The sequence below is a fragment of the Pipistrellus hanaki genome, assembly GCF_964339955.1.
Source record: "Pipistrellus hanaki genome assembly, chromosome: X".
In the NCBI taxonomy this organism is placed as follows: domain Eukaryota; kingdom Metazoa; phylum Chordata; class Mammalia; order Chiroptera; family Vespertilionidae; genus Pipistrellus; species Pipistrellus hanaki.
In genome coordinates, this window is record NC_140524.1 from 33,200,299 (window position 1) to 33,217,839 (window position 17,541).

A 17,541-nucleotide genomic window follows, 5' to 3' on the forward strand; every position below is an offset into this window, starting at 1 on the left:
TTCATGCACAGGGGTGTCCCTCTTGCAATATGGGACTGCTGTCTCCTAATCACTCACCTGCCTGCCTGCCTGATCGCCCCTAACCACCTCTGTCTTGGCCCCTACCTCCAGAGTTTCATACTTAAGGCCATCTAGAATGATGTCCGGAAAATCATTCCGCTGTCAGGTCTAATTAGCATATAATGCTTTTATTATTATAGAATTATTATACCGGTAGATGCTTTTATTATTATAGATCATTGTATCACTATCATTTTTATTGTTGACACTATTATAGATGTCTTGCACTTCCTCCCACTTTTCCTACCTCCCACTCAGCCCCCACCACTTCCTCCTCTGATCTTCACAACATTTGTTGTCTATGTCCGTGGGCTATGCATATATGTTCTTTGGCTAATCTATTCATATTTTTTTTTTTATCCGGACCTTCCAATCCCCCTCTCCTCTGACATCCATCATTCTGTTCCATGTATCCATACTTCTGGTTCAATTTTGTTCATCAGTTTATCTTGCACATTACATTCCATATATGAATGAGGTCATATACTATTGGTCTTACTTTCACTGGCTTATTTTTTTTTTAATTTAATAAATCTTTACTGTTCAGATTATTACAATTGTTTCTCTTTCTTCCCATAATAACTCCCTTCCACCCGGTTTCCACTCCACCCTCTGCCCTTACCTCCCCCTCACTGTCCTCATCCATAGGTGTACAATTTTTATCCAGTCTCTTTCAATACCCCCACAGCCCTTTCCCCCTGAGAAGTATCAATCCCCTCCCATCCTATGCACCTGATTATATTATATTCACCAATTTATTCTGTTCCTCAGATTTTTAATTCACTTGATTTTTAGATTCACTTATTGATAGATATGTATTTGTCGTTTATAATTTTTAATCTTTACTTTTTTCTTCTTCTTACTCTTCTTAAATAATACCTTTCAGCATTTCATATAATACTGGTTTGGTGGTGATTAATTTCTTTAGCTTTTTCTTATCTGTGAAGCTATTTATCTGACCTTCAATTCTGAATGATAGCTGTTCTGGGTAGAATAATCTTGGTTGTAGGTTCTTGCTATTCATCACTTTGAATATTTCTTGCCACTCCCATCTGGCCTGAATAGTTTCTGTTGAGAAATCAGCTGACAATCATATGGGTGCTCCCTTGTAGGTAACTAACTGTTTTTCTCTTGCTGCTTTTAATATTCTCTCTTTATCTTTTGTCCTTGGCATTTTCATTATAATGTGTCTTGGTGTGGTCATCTTTGGATTCCTTTTGTTTGGGGATCTGTGCACTTCCTTGGCTTGTAAGTCTATTTCTTTCACGAGTTGGAGGAAGTATTCTGTCATTATTTCTTCAAATATGTTTTCAGTATCTTGCTCTCTCTCTCTTCTTCTGGCACCCCCATAATTCCTGTGTTGGTACTCTTGAAATTGTCCCAGAGGCTTCTTACACTGTCTTCAACATTTTGGATTCATTTTTATTTTTGCTTTTCTGGTTGGGTGTTTTTTGCTTTTTTGTATTTCAAATCTTTGATTTGATTCTTGGGATCCTCTACTCTTCTGTTGGGTCTTTTTAATTTTTTATTTCAGTCAGTGTATGCTTAATTTCTAGTTGCTCCTTTTTCATATCCTCCAGGGTCTCGTTAAATTTATCAGCCTTTTCTAGGAAATTCTTGGAAAACCTTATAACTGTGGTTTTGAACTCTATATCCAGTCTTTTGTTTTCCTCCATTTCTTTCATTTGTGATCTTTTTGTTTGTCTCCACAATTTTGCTGCTTCCCTGAGTTGGTAGGGTGGCTTTGTGTGCTTTGTATCCTATATGATCCAATGGGTCGGCCTCCCAGTTACCGGAGGTGGACATTCTTGGTGCACCCTTTTGTGGACTGTGTGTATAGCCTTGTTGTAGTTAAGCCTTGATTGTTGTTGGTGTCACTGGGTGGAATTGACCTCCAGGCCCATTGGCTGTGAGAACTCACTGTGTCTATAACGGAAGAATTGCTGTGCTGGAGACATGCTTATGGGGCCAGACTTGTTTCAGTGGGGCTTTGGTGCTCACTGAGTCTGCCTCTTGAATGTGTCCCTTATGAGAGTAGTTGAAATCTGGTGTCATCTCACAAAGACCACTAGATACACTAGCTTCTTGATCTACAGTGGGGTGGAGGTCAGCTACTGTCTGAGGCCACCCAGCAGGAGCTACAATGAGAACTACAGTTTTCTCCTCTTTGCTTGGGGTTTGGATGTTTTGGTGCTATCTGAGTGGAGCTGCAATTTGTTTGGTTAAGCTGCAGGCCATTTATATGCAAAAGCCACTGCTTGGAGCTTGGGTGGGTTTGTAGATTGTGTGTGGCGGAGTATTGGGGCTTCACTAGGTTAAGGCTTGGCAAACAGCCATGGCTGCCAGTCAGCCTTCTCTGTGTTTCCACATTTCCAAGCCCATGTGCCCGCTCCCCAGTTCACTAAACATTGATTGCTGGGCACACCTCTGCAAGAAAGTCACCCTCATTTTACAATGCAATGGCCTCTCCAGAAACTGTATTTCAGAGTAATCAGGAGTTTGTCTCCCTTCAGGTTGAAAAGGAGCAGCACATCCAATTACCCACCACCAGCCCGATTTGCATGCCTCCTTACCTCAGCTTTTCAGCGCTTTTGCACGTCTGTCTCTATGTTCTATTCTCTTTCCTTCTAGTTGTAGAACTTCCACTCAGCCATCTTTCCCGTGGTTCTGGGTGATAGACGTTTTGTCTTTTAGTTGTAGTTTCTCATCACTGGCTTATTTCACTTAGCATAATAATCTCCAGGTCTATTCATGCTTTCATAAAAGGTAAGAGTTCTGTCATCTTTATAGCCGTATAGTATTCTATTGTGTAAATGCAACACAGCTTTTTAAATAACTCATCTACTTTTGGGCACTGGGCCTGTACACTGCTATGAACATAGCATATATTCTTTCTTATTGGTGTTTCAAGATTTTTAGGTATATTACTAGAAGTGGGCTCCCTGAGTCAAAAGGAGGTTCCATTTTTAATTTTTGAGGAAACTCCCTACAGTTTTCCACAGTGGATATACCAGTCTGCATTACCACCAACAGTACACTAGGGTTCTCTCTTCTCCACATCTAGCACTTGTCGCTTATTGATGGTAACCATTCTGGCAGGTGTGACATGATACTTCATTGCAGTTTTAATTTACATCTCTCTGATGATTAGTGATGAGCATTTTTCATGTGACCATTGGCCATCTCTATGTCTTCTTTGGAGATGTGACTAATCAAGTCTTATCCCCTTTTTAAATTAGGTTGTTTGTCTTCCTGTTGTTGATTTGTATAAGTTCATTGTATATTTTAGAAATTAAACCATTATCAGATGTGTCATTGGAAAATATGTTCTCCCTTACAGTGGGGTCCCTTTTTGTTTTGTTGATGGTTTCTTTTGCTTTGCAGAAGGTTTTAAGTTTGATATTTTTCAATTTGTTTATTTTCTCTTTCTCCTCTTGCCTAAAATATGTCTAAGATTTTACTGCCTATGTTTTCTTCTAGGAATTTTATAGTTTTGCAACTTACATTTAACTATTTTGTCCATTTTGAGTTTATTCTTGTGTGTGCTGTAAGTTAGTGGTTTAGTATCTTTATTTTGTTGCATGTACCGGTAGCTGTTCAATTTTTTCAACACCATTTATTGAAGAGACTGTTTTTACTCTGTTATATGTTTTTGCCTACATTGTCAAATGTCATTTGACAATAAAGGTATAGGATGACTTCTGGGCTTTTTGTTCTGTTCCACTGATCTATGTGCCTGCTCTTGTGACAGTACTGGGCTGTTTTTATTACTGTGGCTTTGAGTATAATTTTCTTTCATATAACATGATTCCTCCAATTTTTTCTTCTTTCTTAAGAACACTGTGGCTATTAGGGGTATATTATGGTTCCATATAAATTTTTGGAATATTTGTTCTAGATCTGAGAAAAATGCCATGGGTATTTTAATAGAAATTGTGTTGAATCCATAGAATACTTTAGGTAGAATGGCATTTTAATTATGTTAATTCTTCCAATCCTTAAACATGGTATATGTTTCTACTTGTTTGTATCTTCCTCTATTTCTATCTTCAATGTCCTATAGTTTTTTGAGTCAGGTATTTTACCTTCTTGTTTAAATTAATTTCTAAGTACCTTATTTTTTGTTGGGATAGTAAATGATATTTTTTTCTTAGTGTCCCTTTAATTTTGTTTTGCTTAATCCTTGCTCCAGGACACTTTCATTGACTTTTAGAGAGTGGGGAAGAAAGAGAGAGAGAAAGAGAGAGGGAGAGACATCATTTTGAGAGAGAAACATTAATTAGATGCCTCCCACATGTACTTCAACCAGGGCTGAGGATAGAACCTATAACCAGTGTACAGGATCCATACTCCTACCAAATGTTCAAGTGTTCTACACTGGCCAGGGCTTAGTTTTTTTTTTTTTTTTTTTTCCCTGAGAGTTCATTATATAAAAATTCCACCAATTTCTGGATATTAATTTTGTATCTTGCTACTTTGGTGAATCATTTATTAAATCTAATAGTTTTTTGGGGGGAGTCTTTAGATTTTTGTATGTATAATAAATATCATGTCATCTGTGAATAATGACAGTTTTACTGCCTCCTATCCAATTTGGATGCTTTTTGTCTCTTCTTGTCTCATCACTGTTGCTAGGACTTCCAGTACTATGTTGAATAAGAGTGATGAAAGCAGACATCCTTGTCTTGTTTGTGATCTTAAGGGAAATACTTTTAGTTTTTGCCCATTGAGTATGATGTTAGCTTGGGTTTGTTATATGTGGACTTTATTATGCTGAATATTCTAACTTTGTTGAGATTTTTGTTTTTGTTTTTTTTTTAATCACAAATAGGTGCTGGATTTTATAATTTCCCCCTTCATTTATTGATATAATCATGTTATTTTAAAAATATATTTTATTGATTTTTTTACAGAGAGGAAGGGAGAGGGATAGAGAGTTAGAAACATCGATGAGAGAGAAACATTGATTATCTTCCTCCTATACACCCCCTACTGGGGATGTGCCCACAACCCAGGTACATGCTCTTGACCAGAATCGAACCTGGGACCTTTCAGTCTGATGTTCTATCCATTGAGCCAAACCTGTTTTGGCTATGATTATCTGATTTTTATCCTTCATTTTGTTTAGTGGTGTATCATGTGTATTTATTTGTGGATATTATACCAACCTTGCATCTCCTGAATAAATCCCACTTGATCATGGTGCATGATATTTTATCTGATTTGCTAACACTTTGTTGAGGATTTTAGCTTATACAATATATTCATCAAGGATATTGGCTTTTAATTTTCTTTTTTTGTAGTGTATTTTTTACTACAAACTATCATTAGTTTCCCTTTAATTTGTGTTCTGCTTAATCCTCACTCAAGAATTGGCAGAGCAGAGATTAGATCCCAGTTTTGTTTAAGTCTAAATCCTATGCTTCCCCATGAGGAATCTTCCTGGAGAATCATTAGTTGCCAATTATTGAGAGTTACTGAAGATACATGATTCTGATGGTAACATGGTAAAAGCACTGTTTTATGAGGATGGTTTCATGTCTTGAAAGGAGAGAAGTGAGTCAAGATTAGAGGAAGATTTCTGTGTTGTGGAGACCAGAACCATACGTAGGATTTTAGGCATAGACACAAGCATATTCTAGTACCAGAGAACACAGCTAAATATTTAGGACTCTACACAAAGCTACTTTCTTCTTTCACAGCAGGAAAAATCTTAGCATATTTCTAAAGTGAATAATTTTCTATTTACAGCTGTTTGGTGTGGGCAGGTTTAGAAACTCAAGTCCTTACCTTTCCCAAGTCCTAGTGTTGCCATAAAATAAAACCCACCTTAAATAATAAAAATAGCAATTATTTAAAAACATTTTTTTATTTTCAGGTATTTAACTGATTTCAAAATATGCTTAATAAGAAATGTTTACTACATCTCTTTGAAATTGAACAAAACGTCAATTTCTTCCAGCAAGCAAAGAAAGGTGTCCTATCACAGAATATATTACTGAATAATAGACAAATATGTAAATTGATCATACCTCCGCTACACCCACAGCCAATCAGAGTGAGTATGCAAATTTGAAGGCCAAAGATGGCAGCTGCCCAGCTGCTCCAGGCACTGAGTGACCAGGTGGGGCAGGACACCTGCTATGAGAGGGAGGGCAGGAGGCAAAGGGATCTACAGGAGTGGAGTGCCACAGCCAAGAAAGACTACAGACTCCAGAGTCTGCAGCGAAAACTAAGAAGGCAGACACTAGCCTGCGTGAAGGCCTGGGTCCCGGATGCCAGAGGAAAACCAGTGCTGGAAGCCAAGGGAAGGAAAGCCTATTGCACGAATCTCTTCATGCAATGGACCTCTAGTACTTATATAAGATTTAAGTTTAATATCAGATTGTCCCTGGAAGACCCGTATTCACAACTGAGCACACATTGCTTATTTTATCTCAGTACTTGGTTCTGAATATATCATGAAGTGTAAATATCATATAATGCCATAAAATAAGTAGTTACTTCCCTAGTGAATTGAATTTTCAAAAGGATTTGTGGAAAATAGCCATCAATTTTCATTTCCTTCTGTTTCCCCTGTATACCAAACTTTTCCTATTTCAGAAAATATTTTGTCTCTAAGAATTTTTTTGTTATCAGTTTCTTTCACATTCTGGTTTTTGAGGTAATGGCTCATCTCTTATCACTGTGTACCACATATACTCTAATTGTTAAACACATACATAACTTATAAAAGTTTTAATCCATTTTATTTTCAGAGGAGCTAATCTCAGTCTCCATCTGATATATCTCAGAGAATTATCCAGTCAAGACTAGAAAATATAAAGCACTATAGAGGTAGGATCTGAAGTTTAGTCCTTATTTCAGAGCTTCTCAAATATGTGGCCTTGAGGAAGATACCATGTTTTATGTATCTGTGAAATGGAAATAATAATCCTATATAATAAAAACCTAATATGCAAATTGACCCTATAGTGAAACTGGTTGCTATGACATGCACTGACCACCAGGGGGCATATACTCAATGCAGGAGCTGCCCCCTAGTGGTCAGTGTGCTCCCACAGGCACTGCTCAGCCAGAAGCCAAGCTCATGGCTGGCGAGTGCAGCAGCTGTGGCGAGAGTCTCTCCCACCTCTGTGCCATCATTAAAGAGCAGCAAGCCAAGCAGTAAAGAGCAGTGAGCAGCTGGGCAGACATTCCCCAAGGGGTCCTAGACTGCAAGAGGGTGCAGGCCAGGCTGAGTGCCCTCCTCTTCCCCCGCCAGTGCACACATTTCATGCACTGGGCCTCTAGTAATAATAATAAAAATAATAATTTAACCTATAAAGGCTAAACTGGATATCTCAAAGAAAGATATATTTTGAGTCCTTTGAATCCATCTAGAGCATAAATAAGAAGTCAAATCAGTTTTCCATGAAATAGTATTTTCAGTAGTATCAAACTCAGCTTTAGGAGAGGGTGTCTCTTAAATAATGGAAGTACATGATTTCAGAGATAAATACACTATAACAAGAAATGCAAATGTTATTCTCCCTAGGGTTCAGGGAAGCCTAGGACTCTGAAGAAACACATTTTAAAAGGATGGGATTAGCCTTTTGTCACTTGATCCCATATTCTGCCAATTGCAAAAACAATCAGTTATGTTTAGAAAATGCTCATGGTTGGGATACCTAGGAACTGGCTTCTAAACCTATTTCCTGTCTAGATGATTTTGGGTGAATTTATTCCTTCTTTGAGGCTTACTTGGTTTTATCATCTGTGAAGTTATAAGTCCAAATTTTATTGTATGCATATGATTTACTAAGAAAAATATCTCCCTGCCATTGCAAAAGAATCTGATAGCCTAATTATACCCCTTCAAACTAAATTAGTTCCAAGCTGTCTCTTAAATGGTGTTTCATAGTCAAAGTGAAGGTCATATTATTACAGTGTCAGCTCTCAGTAAAATTACAAAATGGTTGATTTCTAATCTTTGTCATTTTTTCCCTCTTTTCAAGTGTCCTAATCCAATGGTCAACAAACTGTGGCTTGTGAGTCACATGAGGCTCATTGGCCCCTTGAGTGTGGCTCTTCCACAAAATATCACGTGTGAGTGTGCATGTACAGTGTGATTGAAACTTCGTGGCACATGTGCAGAAGTTGGTTCTTGGCCTGGGTGAGTTTATTTCAAAGAAGTTGCCTTAGAACACTCAATGGGCCAAAAAGCCACATGTGGCTTGCAAGCCACTGTCTGCCAACCACTGTCCTAACCTAACACAAACCTGATCTTCCTCTAGGTACCATACCAAATTACCAATATACATGGCCAATATACATGGTCTTTCCAGGATCTATATGGATATTTTAACCCATCTCAAAGCCTTTCAAGGCAGCCACTGATTCCATTCATTTCAGAGCTACATAGAACCATGTATGGTTTATTTCCTCAAATGACATTTCCTCAAAAGGCAAGGATGGAAATATGAGCTTATAGTGAAGACTCTACTTTGGATGAAAAACTTTCCTACAATATGCCTTGTCTCTTATCCTAAATGTTGACAAGAAGTGTTGAATAGAAAATACTAGTGAATGAGTAATTAAATAGTATTTATCTTTACCATGGTCTTGAGCACAGTAAAATAATATTACTTTTTAAAATATATATATTTTATTGATTTTCCACAGAGAGGAAGGAAGAGGGATAGAGACCTAGAAAAGTCAATGAGAGAGAAACATCGACCAGCCGCCTCCTGCACACCCCTCACCGGGGATGTGCCCGCAACCAATGTACATGCCCTTGACTGGAATCAACCTGGGACCTTTCAGTCCACAGACTGATGCTCTATCCACTAAGCCAAACTGGTTTTGGCTAATAATATTACTTTTTATAGTCAATAATTAACCAAAATGTTAAATAATTATGATGACACAAGTGTTGATGATATTGATGATGATGATGATGATGATGATGATGAATTGTCATATTCAGAAAGGAAGTCCAACTGAAGTATTGGGTGTTTCAGATTTTCTGAAACCCAAATGCTTTATTTCCACTATAAAAGTAAATTCATAAAATTTTCTTAAATAAAGGAGAAACCAAGATGGCGGCATAGGTAAATGCCTTAACTTGCTGCCCAGCATAACCACTTCAAAACTACAACTAAAAGACAAAACGGAAATCATCTAAAACCACAGGAAGACTGGCTGAGTGGAAATTCTACAACTAGAAAGAAAGGGAAAAGCACACTGAAACTCAGAAGAGGTGCGGAAGTAAAGGCAGAGGTACAGAGGCGCATGTGTGGAGTGGGCTGGAAACTGAGGATGAGGCTGTCTTTTTTCAAGTGGGAGGGAGAAACAAGCTCCCCACTGCTCTGAACTCCAGTTCTGGGTGAGACTGTGGGGACCCAGACTCATACAGGGAGAAACTGGCCTGTCTGACAGCAGGGAGAACTTGAGGGTGACTTTCTCTCAGAGGTGCTTGCAGCAATTACCAATTAGCAAGGAACACTGAGACCCAGGGGCCTCTTAGGGATGAGTTGATAGAAAGCTATTGCTGTTTGCTCTGCCCTAAGCCCCTGCCCCATGAATCCATTTCTGTTTGCTCAGTCCTGAGACCTCGTCCCACCCAATCTGTGTGCAGAGGCTTTTGCATATGAATGGCCTGGTTCTTTGAAATCTAAAATTAACTAACAAACTGCAGCTGAATCAGAGAACCCAGAACATCCAAAAGAAGGCCTAAGGCCCCATAGCAGCCTGCATTGCTTCACAGCTGGGCCTCATCTAGGCACCTCCAAAACCAAACAAAGAAGAGGAATCTTCAGTTCTCTCCATAGCTCCTGCTGGGTGGCCTCAGGCAGAGGCTAAATTAGCAAATCCTTCATGATCCAAGAGCCAATGTACCCAGTGGTCAGAGCGAGACTATCCAGATTAGAACTCCTCAGATCCATAAGGGACATACTCAGGGGGCAGACTCAGTGAGCACCAAAGCCCCACTGAAGCAAGTCTTGCCACATAAGAGTGTCTCCAGCATAGAAGTTCTCCCATTGTAGACTCAGCTGATCCTCACAGCCAATTGGCCTGGAGGTCAATTCCTCCAAGTGATACCAACAACTATCAAGGCTTATCTATTGTACAAGTCTGTGCACACAGTCCCTAAAAGGGTTAGCCAAGATTATCCACTTCAGGTAACTGGAGAGGTTGAGCCATTAGGCCCTAAGGACACCTAGCACACAAAGCCACTCTTTCAACTCAAGGAAGCAGCCAAAATGCGAAGACAAAGAAACAGGTCACAAATAAAAGAAATGGTGAAAAAACAAACTATAGGATATAGAGTTCAAAACCATGGTTATAAAGTTTTTCAATAATTTTCTAGGAAAAAGCTAATAAGTTTAGTGAGACTCTTGAGGATATGAAAAAGGACCAACTATAAATTAAGCATACACTAACTGGAATAAAAAAAATAAAATACATAGATACAACAGAAGAGTAGAGGATTCCAATAATCAAGTCAAAGATTTGAAATACAAAGAAGCAAAAATCACCCAACCAAAAAAAGAAAAATGAATCTAAAAAGTTGAAAATAGTGTAAAGAGCCTCTGGGACAACTTCAAGCATACCAACATCCCAATTGTGGGGGTACCAGAAGAATAGAGTGAGCAAGATATTGAAAACCTATTTGAAAAAATAATGACAGAAAATTTCCTCCACCTGTTAAAAGAAATAGACTTACAAGTCCAGGAAGTGCAGAGAAACCCCAAACAAGAGGAATCCAAAGAAGACCACCCCAAGACACATCATAATGAAAATGACAAGAGCAAAAGAAAAAAGATAGAATATGAAAAGCAGCAAGAGAAAAGGAGTTACTTACCTACAAGGAAGTACCCATATGCTAGTCAGCTGATTTCTCAACAGAAACTATTCAGGGAGTGGCAAGAAATATTCAAAATGATGAAAAGCAAGAACCTTCAACCACATTTACTCTATCCAGCAAAGCTGTGATTTAGAATTGAAGATCAGATAAAGAGCTTCCCAGATAAGAAAAAGCTAAAGGAATTCATCACCACCAAACCAGTATTATATGAAATGCGGAAAGGTATTCTTAGAAGAAGAAGAGGAGGAGGAGGAAGAAGAAGAAGAAGAAGAAGAAGAAGAAGAAGAAGAAGAAGAAGAAGAAGAAGAAGAAGAAGAAGAAGGTAATGATAAAAATTATGAACAACAATTATATATTTATCAGCAAGTGACTCTAAAATCAAGAGAATAAAACATCTGATGAACAGAATAAATTGGTGAATATAATAGAATCAGTGGCATAGAAAGGGAGTGGACTGACAATCCTTGGTGGGAAAGAGGTGTAGGGATTGTGCAGGAAGAGACTAGACAAATATCATACACCTATGGATGAGGACAGTGGTGGGGGGTAAGGGCATGGGGTGGGGTGGGAACTGGGTGGAGGGGAGCTATGGGGAAAAAAGGGAGATCTGTAATAATCTGAACAATAAAGATTTATCAAAAGAAAAGAAAAAATTGTTAAATAGTTTAACAAACAAAGGTAAAACTTAACACAGCATTATAATGCTATGTGTCTTGGTTTGAAATGTTCATTTTATTCTTTCTTTTTAGTCATCAACAACCAAACTGAATATCCTGCCTTCAGAGCATAAAACTTCTGGTAAGCTACGAGTCTTCTAGAAAATTGATTTTCCTGGGCACATTGCTGCTAGTGTCTCATGTTGATGAATGATCTTGCCAGTGAAACATAATTTCTACTAAATCAACAAATAGTTGTTATAAATGCTCTAGTCTTACTCTGTTCTTACCAGATTAGCTTCCATCTCCTGCTAATTAATCTTTATATGTGATATTCAAACAATGGGAAATATTACAGTAAACTCTCTTCTTTTCTTACCTATTTTCTAGTTATTCTGTAAAATTTCTGAGGAGAGGGCTCAAATCTGAGGAAAGAATGATAAGATTTAACGTGAGTCAGGATATTTCAAGTGCCAATGGAAATATCCTCTTGTAGAATTATGTCATCTACAAACTTGTTAAATTGTGTTTGATGAAGCAAGGGAGGAAAGAAATGGGGGAGAGAAGGAGAAAGGAAAATGGAGGAAGTTAATTCTCAGGGAGCCTCTTGTGATCCTTAGATTTGGATCTGCATAAAGATGAATAATTCTTGTAAATTTAGAGGAGAAAACTGTTTTTTTTATAACATGTTCTAAGTTGTGACCATACCAGTTATTCACTCTTTTGGGTTTTTATTAAAGAAGAATCATGATCATGATCATCATAATCATCATCTATACTAATAAAAGAGTAATATACTAATTAGACCAAGTTGACTGGCCATCTTCCAGATGTCTGACTTCCTTCCAGACAAAGCCATGGTGGTGAGGACCGAGGCAGAGGCAGTTAGGGGCAATCAGTTTGACAGGAGAGGGCAGCTGGGGGTGACCAGGCTGGCAGGGAAAGGAAGTTGGGGGCAAGATCTGGCCAGCAGGAGAGGGCAGTTGGGGGCAACCAGTCTGAGAGGGGATGGCATTTGGGGGCACGATCAGGCCATCAGGGGAGGGCAATTAGGGGCAATCAGGCAGTCAGAGGCAGTTAGTGGTGATCAGGCCAGCAGGGGAGGGCAGTTGGGGGCAAGATTAGGCTAGCATGGGAGGGCCATTGGGGGTGATATCAAGTCAGCAGAGAAGGGCAGTTGGTGGTGAGGTTAGGCTGGCAGGGGAGGGCAGTTATGGGTGATCAAGCAGGTAGGCAGGTGATTGGTTAGGAGCCAGTGTTTCCAGATTGCAAGAGAGATATCCAATTGGAGAGGGTACAGGCTTGGCTGAGGGAATCCCCCATACATGAATTTAATGAACCGGGCCTCTAGTATTATAAATAATATTAAGAATTATGATTGGGTGTGTCCACTCAATATTTAAATCTAGATTTTTTTTTTAATCACAACCTTTTATTTCCCAATCCTGGAGTACTTATTTTGTGTAGTCAAGTAATTCTTTGTAAGTGATATGAAGGGTCTGCAGACAGGTTTCTGTTAACAATGTTGTAACAACATATTGGCAGGCTTCAGATCTCAATTAGCAATACATTTGTCATTTTTCTCGATGGGGTGTTAGCTAAAATATCATTAATGTCCCCATTCATTATAAGGTGTTTAAAATAGTAAAGGAGAATTTGTACCTGCCTGAATGGCCTTTTTGTAAACCAATAAAGGCATCTTTCTGACCAACAGTTGGTGAAGACAACACATTAACTGAATAATAATTTTTACTCCTCCTACCCCTGATGCTGTTTTGCAAATAGGCAGACCCAAATTGTCTACACTTTTCTTGTCTCTCATAGTATGCAAGGATTCACTTTTACTCTATCTCCATTCTTCCTTAAGGAAAATCTAAGCCTCATTACAGAGGATTCCACAATATCATATCTACTCTGTGTGAACAGGGCTGCAATGCTTTCATTCATTCATTATGTACAACTGAGTTATCAAAACAAGGCTCCAGGGATCTTTCCTTTGGGTTAAACTCTAAAGAAGAAGGACTCATATAGGGTCTTCAGGTGATCAGTTATTATTTGAATTAAAATAATAAGAAATTAAGCTAGAGGACAGGGAATAATCAAGAGGATATAGTTCTTGCAGCTTTTCACTCTAATACTACCTTCCGTGCTTCCTTAAACTAAAAGAGGAAACAAATAACTATCTTTAAGGTGTATGTTCTGTGATGTTCCTGCTCTGGAGGGAATATATCATCAGAAGGTAGGCCGGAAAGTAGCTGGATTATAGTAATCCAAAGCTCCTTTCTTGAAGATGGCTGATAAGAGCTAGTGCTTTAGTCCGGGATCCTGTGAAACAAAAACAACAACAACAACAATAAAAAAATAGCTATTCTTAGTTGATTATGAATCACTCTTATTTTGTGCTTTCATTCAAAAAAATAACCAATCAAGGACAGGGGGAAATTGATCTTATCATCACTGGAAACAGGAACTACTAAATAATATTTCTATTGAATAGGTTCTGTGCAAAGATAATACTTCAAGGTTTAGTGATCAACATCAACCACCAGAGTACTAAACCACACCAATCAGAAAGGACATATGCACCCTATGTTCATAGCAGCACAATTTATAATAGCTAAGATTTGGAAACAGCCTAAGTGTCCATCAGCATATGAGTCGAATAAAAAACTGTGGTACATCTACACAATAGAATACTACACTGGTATAAAAAAATGGAACTTTTACTATTCGCAACAGCATGGATGTACCTTGAGAGCATCATGCTAAGCAAAATAAGCCAGTCAGAGAAAGAGAGATGCCACATGATCTCACTCATTTATGGAATATAATGAACAACATAAACTGATAAACAAAAATAGATCCAGAGACAAAGAAACACTGAACAGACTAAATAACCTCAGAGAGAAGGCAGGGGTGGTGGGTAAGAGATCAACCAAAGGACTTGTATGGATGCATATTAGCATAATTAATAGACATGTACACTGGGGCAGTAAGGGCTTCTCCTGGGGGGAAGGAGTGGTGGTGAGGGCCAATTGGGGAAAAGAAGATATATGTAAAACTTTAAACTAGAAAAAAAGAAGTGTTAATTGATATTCAAAAGTATATAGTGTAATCTATGAAAACTATTTTATGAATGGTATGTTTTGCTAAAGAAACCATATCCTATCTAATAAAAGAGTATTATGCAGACTGACCATAACTACAACACACAAGATGGCTGTCCCTATGTGGTCAAAGATCCTGCCCCCATGTGGACACAAGATGGCCACCACATGATGGCCAGCAGGAGAGGGCAGTTGAGAGGGACCAGACCTGCAAGGGAGGGCAGTTGTGGATAATCAGGCCAGCAGGGGAGGGCAGTTGGGAGGAACCAGGCTTGGAAGGAAGGGCAGATGGGGGCGATCAAGCCTTCAGGGGAGGGCAGTTAGGGGTGACCAGGCTGGCAGAGGAGGACAGTTGGGGGTGACTGGGCCTGCAGGGAAGGGTAGTTGGGGGGGGGGGGAGACCAGTCCTGCAGGGGAGAGCAGTTGGGGGTGACCAGGTCTGCAGGGAAGGGCAGTTAGAGGCAAACAGGCTGGCAGGGGAGCAGTTAGGCATCAATCAGGCTGGCAGGGAGTGGTTAGGGGTGATCAGGCTAGCAGGCAGAAACGGTTAGGACAAATCAGGAAGGCAGGCGAGCAGTTGGGATCCAGCAGTCCTGAATTGTGAGAGAGATGTCCAGTTGCCCATTTAGGTCTAAACGGGCAGTCAGACATCCCTTGAGGGGTCCCAGATTGGAGAGGATGCAGGTTGAGCTGAGGGATACTCCCCCACCATCCCCCCTCCCCCGAACATGAATTTTGTGCACAGGGCTTCGTGTGTGTGTGTGTGTGTGTGTGTGTGTGTGTGTGTGTGTATGCCTTTGAGCTAAGTATAGAATAGAGACAAATATTTTTTCTTCTGGCACAAACCCACAAAATTATCGGTACAAATAAAAATATATTAAACAGGTAAACACATGAACACACACACATACATACACACACACATCTTAATAATAAAAGCCCAGGATTGTAACGACCAATCACGACCAAAGGCAGACCAACAGGAAGTCAGTGCTGGATTGCCATGCAGGGCCAGAGTCAGTCCCTGCAGGGAATCGGTCAGGGTTGCGCTAGTGGGAGTCAGTCCCTCAGTCCCGGCAGGAGTCAGTCAGGGTGGCAGTCAGGGTGGGAGTCAGGGCAGAAGTCAGTCCTGGGCAAGAGTCAGTCAGGATGGGAGTCAGTCCCAGGCAGGAGTCAAGTGGGGGAGGAATCAGTCAGGGCACAAATTAGTCAGGGTGGGAGACAGTCAGGGCAGGAGTCAGTTAGGGCAGAGTCAGTTCAAGTCCTGGAGGCACCAAGTGGGAGTCAGTCCTGGGCAGGAGCCAGTCCAGGACGGGAGGGAGGAGGCAGGGGGTAGAGTCAGTCCCGGGGTGGGTGGGGGGAGTCAATCAGAGTGGGAGTCAGTCAAGTGTGGGAATCAGTCCTGGTCCCGGCCGCACCACGTGGGAGTCAGTCCTGGGCAGGAGCCAGTCCCAGGTGGGAATCAGGGTGGGAGTCAGTTCTGTGTCATGTCGGTGGAAACCTTAAGAAATAGAAACAAGGCATACCTATCCTTCCAGATGGGGAGATATTGGCAGAACAATAGCAGGGAGCCAAAACTCCCACCATCTCATAACAATAATGAATATCCACTCCCCTCCCCCGACACACACACCTATAAACCTTGGATCAAGTGGGGAACCTGGACTTCTACTGCTTGAAATAATGAGGTGGCATCTCACCCTTCTCTTACCAGAGCAGTGTCAAAACGAAGCCAGATAAAACAGGATTGAAAAATACCCAGTTTCATAATGCTCAAAATTTCTAGGTTTCAATTATCAAATTATTCATACAAAGAAGCAGAAAGATCTAAACTGAATAAAAAAATATAACAGATACTAACATTGAGATAATAGAGACAACAGAGTTATTTAATAACAAGTTTAAACCAGTCATCAAAACAATCTTTACATGAATGATTTTGAACATCCTTAAATGGGGAAATAATTATGTCAAGTAAATAGGAAGTCTCCGCAAAGAAAAGAAGGTATAAAAAAGAAACAAATGAAAATTATAGTACAGAAGAATATAATAACTGAAATAAAATAATCAGTGAATAGGCTCAAAGCAGAATGGATGGAACAGAAGAAACACATAGGGAACTAGAAAATATAACAATAAAAATATCCAATGAGAATAGTGAGAACATGGGCTTAAAAACAACAGAAAAAGATCAGAACCGCAGGAACCAGTAGAGTCATAACAACAACAACAAAAATAAATAAAGAGCCGAAACCGATTTGGCTCAGTGGATAGAGCATCAGCCTGTGGACTGAAGAAAGGTCCCAGGTTCAATTCTGCTCAAGGGCATATACATTGGTTGCGGGCATATCCGCAGTAGGGGTTGTGCAACAGGCGGCTGATCAATGTTTCTAACATTCTATCTCTCTCTCTTCCTCTCTGTAAAACAATCAATAAAATATATTTAATAAATAAATAAAAAACTGTAACATTTGGAGTCCAGGATGAAATTAAAGGAGATGAAACTGAAAGAGTACTTGAAGAAATAATGGCTGAAAAATCTTCTAATTGGTAAAAAGACAGAAATCCTCAATTTTTAAAATATATTTTATTGGTTTTTTACAGAGAGGAGGAGAGAGGGATAGAGAGCTAGAAAAGTAGATGAGAGACAAACATTGACCAGCTGCCTCTTGCACACCCCCTATTGGGGATGTGCCTGCAACCAATGTACATGACCTTGACCAGAATCGAACCTGGGACCTTTCAGTCCGCAGAGCGATGCTCTACCACTGAGCCAAACCGGTTTCGGCAGAAATCCTCAATTTTAAGATTAGCAAATATAAAATGAGATAAACCCAAAGATATCAACACCCACATCATAGTAAAACTT